This window comes from Patagioenas fasciata, chromosome 19 (assembly GCF_037038585.1).
Source record: "Patagioenas fasciata isolate bPatFas1 chromosome 19, bPatFas1.hap1, whole genome shotgun sequence".
NCBI classification, from domain to species: Eukaryota; Metazoa; Chordata; class Aves; order Columbiformes; family Columbidae; genus Patagioenas; species Patagioenas fasciata.
Window position 1 is genome coordinate 4,899,684 of NC_092538.1, and position 9,957 is coordinate 4,909,640.

Consider the following 9,957-nt stretch of genomic DNA (forward strand, 5'->3'; position numbering starts at 1 on the left):
TTTATTGCAAGTTTTCAATCCAATCAGCCAGTTCTTCAGTGATACAGCCAGAAGTACACACGTGTTAGATGCCTGCTTTGTACATGCAATCACCTTCAGTAGTTTGTGTGAATGGTTGCTTAGAAATACTAATATCTTCCGTGAGTGGTTTCAAATGACTACACACGCAGGCGTGTAGCTCTGTGGACATATTGTGTACACTGGGGCCTTTGAAAACGGCTCCTTTGAAGTTTCCACTTGCATCTCGTTACTGAACTGGGATTTTGCACAAATATTTTAAAATAATTGTTTTAACACTTTCGTGCTTGCTATTAAAGCAGATGATCCTCTGTGATCACGGACAATGGGAGCGATTGTTCAGTGCTCTCTGACTCTAATCGAGTCAATTTACTTTGCTGGGATTTCCCGCTCCCCTGCATTCAGAGCTCAGAGTGGTAGGACCAAACAGAGTGAAGCAGATCTAATTAACTTCTCTCAAGGGTATTGACTGTCTGCAAAGAGGAAAGCAATGAGGAATACATTATGAGAGCCTGTTCATTGCCAACTCATACACAGTAGCAAATCTTCCTCTTGCAAAACCAAGGCTTACATAAATTTCCTTATTTGATTGTGTTTCCTGTTGCATATAGGCACCAGAGGCTATGTGGGCTCCTGTGGTTCCTGAAGACAAAGTCAAAAGGAAATAAAGCAAAAGTGCTTTGTATAAACAGAGAAAATTAGAAATTCATAATTATCCTTGATTCATTAGGAGGATGAAAAGTGAAATGTAAAGCAGGCTGATGTGTTATCTTCTCCCATTGAAGCTGTACCCATGTGCAGATATACAAAATGAGCCTGACAAGATCACATGCTGCCTTCACCTGCCTTGAACACCTATGAGAACAGCAAAGACTTCCCATCCATGCAGAGCAAACCCAAAGTTTGGAAAAGCCCTGTAAACATGAGAAGCTGGTGCGATGCTGGGTCAGGCAGCTTGAGCAGGGAGGTTCTGCAGTGATGCTGCGAGCGGGATGGGGTGACAGGAGGGTATTAAAGACCAAAAGCTCATATGGGTGTAATTTAAAAAATGATAGCTAAACTCTTGTGTGCCTCAGTTTCCCTAATGGAAACTGTGGAGTCAGTAACCACATACAGACGCTCAGTGGTTTAGAGCAAGATGTTGATCTCTCGTAATAAACAGCTCTGTAGAAACTGATGTCAGCAGGATCCAGGATAGATAACAATGCCCATTCATGTGCCATGGTGACAAGAACATCCCTGGGTAGATGGATTGTACCTGCAGTGAGGCATGTGACGTACTTGTGAGATGGCAGAAGCCTTTGTCTCTAAGAGTGTGTTTGACAGAGAATTTCTTGTGAAAAAAGGCCACAAAGGTGCCATGGGCATTGTCACCTTGGGTTCATGAGAACTCATGTTTGCCTATAATTAGAAAGTTGTTACCCATTGATGCAAACTCAAAAGGACTTTCCTGGTACCCTTGAAATTCTGGTGGGAATATTTGCTTGCAGGACATGCAGGTTTCTCCAACTGTAGCACAGTCACAGGGTCACCTCTGCTTTGGTGACCTGGACCTCTCAGAGCAGGGAGGAACAGAGGGAAGCTGAAACACTGTTACTTTTTACTTGAAGAAGTACAAAGGAACCTTTACACCTCTCTCCTCTGAAGCATTAAGCAGTTATTAATTCTGGCCAGTGTACTAAGATGACATAAATGAAGATGATGGTGTGTCAGGCTAGCCCAGGTAGCCTGCAAGCATCTGGGAGCTATTTTCAGATGTCAGAAGTTAACAAGGTGCTGGCTCTTCTGCTAAATTGAAATCCTTTCTGAACATCCCCACTTCTGACACAATCTGTTGCTTGTCAGCTTTATTATACCATGTGCAAATAAATACATAATAGCATCTTGCCAAAATGTATTGCTATTCAAATTGTACCCGTAATCTGTATGTCTAACACAATCTCAGTGTCTGCTAATGAATACATTTCCCTACCAATTTCTACAGGACAAGAGCCCTGATCTTGCAATTTATTCAGCAGTAGGGCTGCAGATGCGTGTGTGCCTTCCAAAGGGGATGAGGATCGGGGTGGGAAAGCAAAAGGGATGGGATGTTATCAACACCTGTGTCAGCACAACATCAAATCAGATTAGAGGAGATATTAAACATATAACCTGAGCTGAGTAACTCTCTTCTGGGCACAGCTGTGAGCAGCATCAATGCTTTCAAAATATTTTACTGGTGCAGCAATACTTGTTTAACAAAAGGATGTTTTACAAGCCTTTAAACTCTGTGTTCTCACACCTCCCTTCAGGAAGGCCAGGCTGGGTATTGGTGACCTTCAGCTGTTGAATTGCTATAGTCCTCCTGTGTTAAACAAAACTTGCATGGGCTTCCCATGTCTCTGGTCCTCTTTGCTCCATTGGGTGATGTCCTGCTCTGCAGCCTCATCGGGCTGCAGATAAGATAAATAACATCCCTGATGTGGGTGACCGTGAAGGCTGAGTTGTGACCCTGGGATGGTTTAGTGACAACAGTGACTGGTGCTGGGAAAAGGTTGATAAAGTGATGGGGAAGCATGAAGCAGCTGCTGGGTTCCCTTCCCCTCTGCTGGGGTGAAAGGATTCATGTGCATGAGTAGGAGCATCCGCTCGCACCCGTATGTGTGTATTTACACCCTACTTTCCTCCCTTCACGCGAGTGGTGATAAATTAATCTAAGAAACCTGTAGCGGCAGTAGTTATTAAATGCAATAATTACCTGTATGCTAAAGAATGCCCTATTTACATTCAAATATATTCAGTTCAATATGTTGTACCACTGCACTTAATAAATAGAGCAAAAGGTGGTTTATAGGCCAGAGCTGTGCTTTTATCAGCTTTCTGCTGTGGTCATCAATTAAATCATTAAATAACAAATGGATTGACTCAGCTCTATTAAATGATAATCTTCAGTCCCAAACATTCTGTAATTTCTGCCATGTGTGCTGCTTTCTCTATGGGTGTCAGAGCTCAGTAAAGCCAGAGCCAGGACCTGCTGCTCCTGTGCCTGGGCAGCACACAGAGCTGCAGCCCCACTCTTCAGACTCTCTTCTCATAAGAATTTTGCCTCCAGCAAATCTTTAGATGCCTTTTTTTCCCCGCTATAGGAACTTCAATCCTAACTGCAGAAAAAGCACGCTGGAGAATCATAATTCTTCCTTTGTTGCCACTAAACGCAAGGAGATTTTAGGAGGCCAGCACAATGCAAGGATTTGTTGTGAATGTCTTGTAAGATGCTTGGCCTTTCTTTGCCTCAGCTGCCCTTTTAGGTGAAACAGGGTGAGCAGGACTTCACAGAAGGGTTATAAGGAGAAATCAGTGTTTCCAAGATGCTACTGTAGGGTACTGGCTGGAGGCAGGCACGTTGCACCAAGGTTAACAAAATCTGTGTCCAGGGCTGCTCCAGAGCGCAAAAGCTGACACGTAAGGGTGTGAGTGTGTGTCTGCAGCCTGAGAAACAGGGTGGTGGGTGCAGCGTGCCTGGTGGGACAGAGCCCTGTGACCTGCCAGCTTGAGCAGCTTAACCACAGACACGGCTGAACCTGTTCGGGTGCTCAGGGACGTTCCCATCCCAGCTCACCTGCTGCTGTGAAAAGGCCCTGAGGGCACAAGCTGATGGAAGTTTGGGTACCAAACTCCTCCTTATCCCTTAGGCTCACCCAGCTTCACAGCTACAATCAGGCAGGCACCCTTTTGGATTTGTCTATAATTTGTAGAAGATTGCAGCAAAACCTGCCTGGGAGGAGACTAGTGCACCAAAGGTACGCTTTAGAGAACAAAACATTAACTTTTAGGACAACAATCCTCCTGCTTGGGAATATTGTCATCTCTTGCTGGGTGAACGAGCGCGATACCTGGTGCTCGCTGGGCTGTCTTACTAGGACATGGCACTACTGTTGTCATCTTTCCTTTGGTGCTTTGTAAAGCACTTAGGGATGACTTGGCAGGGGGAAAGGTGTTTCTTAAAATGGAAGCCTCCTGATCCTATGCCTTCAAAAAGCTTCATTAATTAAATTGTAGCCGCCAACAGAGAGGGTATTTTTCCTGGCAGTTAAATGGCTGGAGGATCTGAGGGCCCCAGGCAAAGCTAAAGGTATTTGATCCAGCGAGATGTTAACTGCCAGGAAATATCCTAACAAGACAGCGTTATTGCTGCAATGCACTTAATAAAACATTCTGGCTTTCCTCTGGCACCACAGGCACTGGGAAGGCAGGGAGACAACATCCAGCTGTTTCTACATCTCATTCAGCTCGGCAGGCAGAGCAGGAGGTGCAGGACACAGCCACCCCTGTGCATTTCCATTCAGAGCAAGGCAGAGGCAGGCCAGAGGAAACCAGCCATTACCTGACCTCTTCACACCTGTAAATCCATGGAAGTGTTGTTTCTGATGCCAAAACCAGGGTGCACTTGAGGAAAAAGTCTGCTTTTGGAAGTGGTGGGGTTTTGGGCATTTTTCTCTCCATACGTTATTTCTGCTCTCATAGTTCCAGAGTGTTTTGTTGTTGCAAGTTATAAAGAGCAAAGAAAAACGTACTCTGCAATCCATTGTGGATTAATGCTGTGAGATGAGCTAGGACTATAACCTCTGTTCTGTAATAGGAACTGAGCTATGACCACACAGTAAGTCAGTAGTAAAACTGAATTAGCTTAGGCTTGCAAAGAAACTCTCTGCCCTTTTGGGGGGAAAGAGGACTGTGGGTTTCAGCTGGATTCAGGCTTTTCCCCTGACACCTTCCCATTCCCTGTCTGCAAAACAAGTTTAAAGAAACCAGTTTATTTCTCCAAGTTTTGCTCCCTTCCTCTCTTCAGAGTGCAAAACCCATCAGAGAAGGAGTCTGGGTCTTATGTACCACACAGAGCGTGGTGCAACCCTGATCCCCCCAAAACCCACGTCTTGCAGGCTGGAGCCAAACCAGCATTTCCCTGGGACTGCTGGAGACAACAGCAGCGGTCGTGTGCAAGCAGGTTATCAACCCACATCATGCCAGAATTAATGGCTCCCTTTAATAAAAGTGAGTGAGATCATCACTCTTGGCTTAATTTTTCCTTTTTATTGCTTTTTACATGTACAAGTAATGATCAGCTGCTTAAATATCTCTAAAGCCAACACTTCAGGACATGTTCGAATTGCTCACTCTCTAATGAATGGCCGTGTCATTTCGGAGGGAGTTCTAGCACATTCCTGTACCAAAATGAGCAGTTTTGTGAAGAACTGGCTGTACTGTTGCCTCCCATCCTTTAAGACCCCCGAAACAGGTCAAGTCCCTTTAAAACAGCAAGAGACACCGGTTCTGTGGCTGAGCGCTCAGTGCAGGCTCAGGTCAGATAACATGTGTAGGTCTGAAGAAAAAGGCAAATGTCTCTGAGCCTGTCTACACAGCTACTGTTAAAATAGGGCCTTCACAAAGCTCCAGGTACAGATTAAGAGATTCCTTGGGTTACTTCCAAGAGAATCACTGGATTACAGACCAAAGGCTTTGTCTCCCCTTCTAGACACAGAGGGCTCTCCATTTTCCCACTCCAACCCATCATGAGCATCAGAATCAGCTTCAGATGTTATAGAGATGTCACTTAGATATACCAGAGCCTAAATGCAAATGGGGCTCAATGTGATTTCAACTACTAAATGCCTGTATCACTTTTAAGAAGAGAAATTAGGTGTAGGCTCTAAATCATTTCTGAAAACCATCTTTCTCCCTCAGGTATTGCCCATATGCAGAAAAAAGAGAGTTCCCAGTGCCCAGCTGTCTTTCTACTGAACTCACCAGCAAATTATAGTTTAAGGGGAGAGATAAGATTTACTCCTTCCCCTGACCCCATTATTTTTTATAAAATATATGCCATGTACAGGATATATGGACCCTGAACCTTCTACCCTGAGGTGACCCTCAAGGCCAGGCTGGACGGGGCTCTGAGGCACCTGATCTGGGTGAAGATGTCCATGTTCACGGCAGGGGTTGGACTGGATGAGCTTGGAAGGTCCCTTCAACCCAAAACATGATTCTTCGACCTGCGGCTTACAGCTCCTGCAGAAGGAGGCGAGAGCTGCTGAAGGAAACCCCAGAGCTTGCACTGGCACAGCGCTGAAATGTTTGAGGCATTATTGTCAGTACGTTGACTGCTTCCTCCTGCTGCATGAAAAATTAATTTCCTGGAGCTGTAAAGAATTTGCAGTGTACTTACATACGTGTAATTGTTTAGAGTACTCACTGAGAGACGCAGCAGCCCGTGTCGCCATGCCCTGCCACGTGCTTATGTTTGCAGCAGTGGATGCAGGGGAGGAGATCGTTCTGGTGGGGCTGAGGTGGAAGAATCTGCCCATTGCTGTGTGGCAGCACATATACAAAAATTAATAGTTTCCATTTTCTACCTACTGTTAATCTGCAATGTGCATGAATCGTATTTAAGCTCATTTAGAGCAGGGCGTTGTATGCAAAGTGCTAATATCAGCAATATAGTCATCCAGATTAGCTCCATTTGTCAAAATATTACAGGAGGAAAGCATGTTTCATATAGCTCAAAGTGTGAGCAAGCAGTGCAGAGTTCAGATGCTCCTTCAAGGTGGAAGGCCAGACCAGAGCACTTTTCCAGACCTCTGGAGAAGGTCTAAAAACCTTGTAGTGTTTTCAATGAAGCACATTTTCCTGGGAGTTCCTACAAAAATCTCACTTGGGTTAGTGAGACCATTGCCTGGTGTAGCATTAGGGTTGGGTTAGGATGCTCTCAGGGGTGCAAGCAGGGTCCAGGTTACCCAAGGGCTGGGACTTGAGGCCACAGAGCCAAGGCTCACCCAGGTAACACAAGCTGAAAGTGGATGTTAAACCTTTGTGCTGCTTTAAACTGTCTTGCAGAGCTTTTCTGCTGGAGAGGAGCTGTTCGATTTCAGCCCTGCTGGTTCAGCTACACAGGCTCATGGTAAAAACCACTGGGTTCAGGTGACGGGGCCTTTAACAGAAATCAAGGAAAGGCTTCAGACCGGGGGGGGGGGGTGGGCTAATTAGTTGTTGATTGCCTGGGTTCTGCAGGCAGGGAGGAAGGAGCAGACAGAGCAGAAGCTCTGAGTTCATCGTGTTGGTAAGAAAAGGGAGAAAGAGGATGGTTTTCGGTGAACATCTACCAGCAGGCTGCTTACAACAGTGAGTACCGTGAGTTGTTTGTTAATTAGAGAGGGGTAAATGGGGGGCTGAACTCTCTCCTTCCTTCCCATGAAAACCCTGTGTGTCAGGCAGCTTCTGCTGTTCACGCCGTGTCACTCATGGTGTCCAAGTTGTGCCAAACCTCTCTAAAGCACTCAAGTTCAGCAAGCTGTCCTACTGCAGGCAGGGACTCCATCCCTTGGCTTCCACAACTTGCCGCATAAAAAGCAAGGGGTGGTTTTGCCAGCTCGGGGGGGTGCTGCATCTGCACTGCGAGGCTGATGCATCCCAGCCGGGTCACAGCCATGCCAAGCTGCTCCGTGCATGCAGCGATTGGGGTTTCAGGGTTGGGATTTTGGGATATCTGGTCAGCCCAGTCTGTGCGACATCCGGCAAACTGAGAGCTTGCCACCCAAAGTGGGACTCGGCAGGTCTGGGATTTGACTCCTTGTCTGCAACCTTCCAGGGTAGGTCTGGGAGGGAGTCCTCCTCTGCTTCTGTAATTGCGGTGGCGCGTTAGCTGGGGCTGTGCCGGCGGCAGTGCTGACCATTTGGGAATGCTGCATTCTTCTAGGAAAAAAAACTGAGAAAGCAGTTACATCTGTGAAGTCTCCAGCCTATCTCAGCTGCCAAAAGCGCTAAGTAACAAAACCGAAATGCGCTCTGGTTTCAGATACTGTGGGCTTTGCTCTCTTGAAAAGGGGCTTCTTCCCAATGTGGCTTGTGCAACAACCACTGTGCAAATGAGAAAAGCTGGGGAGTGAGGCAGGCTCTTGCACTTGTGTTTATTTTGGTGGGTGTGGATATTGCACATATTTAGCTTGTGACCTGTTGAGGTTCTCTCTGCACCACCTCACCTGTGCCCCTTCCTTTCTTTGTCAGTCAGTGGATGCCCTGATCTTTGTTAGTGAACAGGAGACTTCTAGAGCTATTTATAATTTAATGCTGCATTTCTTGGCCACTCTTTTTTCTATTCATCTTTCTGCCATTTAGTGCCCCACATTGAAGAAGTCCTTGATGTGTTGTCAAATCCCTTCATGAGGGATTTGATTGAAATCTGTATCACCTGCCTGAGTCAGCCTGGCTGATAGGGAGAGGCTTTCTTGCTCTGTAAAGAAATGCAACAGCTGCTTTCTTCCACTCTGCCTTTCCAGCAGAACTCAAACAAATGGCTTAATTTCAAGCAAATTTGATAACAAGGTTGAGGTGTCAAAAGTGATTACATTCCAGAGAGTCATGGCACTTCATTTATTTAAGTAGCGAGATCATGTTTGGTTGTGGTGGTGATGGTTTTGTTTGTGGTCGGGTTTGTTGTTGCTGTTTGGTTTGTTTTTTCCAAAAGAAAGACAAAAGTATTTGCTCCTTTCTGTTTGCTGGGGGTGTCTGGGCTGCAGTCGATCTCCTTGCAATCCTTCTCGGGGGACTTTCTGTCCTTTGTGCCCTGGGAAGGCAGGACCAGCATCAGCAGACCCAGAGCAACCTCCACAAAAAGCATTGTCTGGGTCCCATTATTTTTCTCCGAGCGTAAGCATTGAGGTGCTATTCTGCAAATGACCTTTGCAACCCGCCTGTGCGCCTTTAACCACGTGTGAAGCGATGGTATTAATAATAATACTATTCACACCAGAGTCTCCTGGGCAGCTGAATGACAGTATGAATGTGGATTAATATTCCTTAGCCACAAGGGACTAGGAAGGAGCTGATGGAAGCAAAGCTGGTGAAATTAATAATCACCACCCACTTGGAGGAAAAGGAATTGGATTATAGGGACTCCAAAATTAATAGTATCGTGGGCAGGCAGAGGCTATTGAAATATTCATTGGGTTCAGCTCACCTAAGACGGTAAGAAGCAGGAAAGGTGTGATGCATTATGTACCCACAGACCATGGTGAACAGTGTTTCGTGGCCATGGGGGCCAGTATGCGGAGACGTCTCCTTTCTGTGCACCAGCAGCATGGTGCTAATTGGGCAGAGGCACATGGTTATTGAGGGAAAAGTGAATTTCCACTGATGAATGCCGCCAAGTCTTTTTATGCACGGCATAAATAAAGCAGCAAGGGATGCTCTAGGGCTGAAGCACAGGAAAACCAGGGGAGAGGGAGCTGGGGATTCATCATACGAAGGATTTTCAGCAGGACACCTTCCAAAACCCTGGGGGCTGCAGAAACGTCTTGATTTGAGCATTTCTGTGCCACTGTGCGAGGCTCTGGCCGTTGTGGGGTATTGCTGCTGGGAGCTGCTGTGGGACACAATGGGAGCTTGGGGATGTGACTGGGCTCCTCCACTCCTGAGCCGTGTCCTGCCCATGCCAACGGGAGAAAATAATTGACCTTGCTCCCAAATGTGTGAAATTGGGGAGAAAAATAGTGAACCCACTGATGTGTCTGAGAGGGTGTCCCCAAAGTGGTCCTGGCCTCCCAGCACTTGCTGAATCCTGCAGTGCTGCAGACTTGGGAGAGGGCAACTTCCAGAAAGCCCTTTGCTGGTGGGGGGATTCATTCTGCTGGCTGGGAGGGAGCTGGATGCAATTTAACTAGGCAAATGGCCTCCAAAAAACTCCTTTCAGGAGCTCTGCTGACAGCAGGTGCCACTCATGCCTCCTTATTTCTGGAGCATTTTCATCGATGGGTGATCAGCAAGCTCCAGGGAGAGGGACCTGAGCTCCCTTTAGTCATCAGATCTCCAGCAAACCTGCATCTGGCGTGAAGACGCCATTCTGAGCTCTGAAGAGGCTCAGCAGGTTGTGTTGATTTGGGAGGCAGCCATCTGTAAAACAACACATGC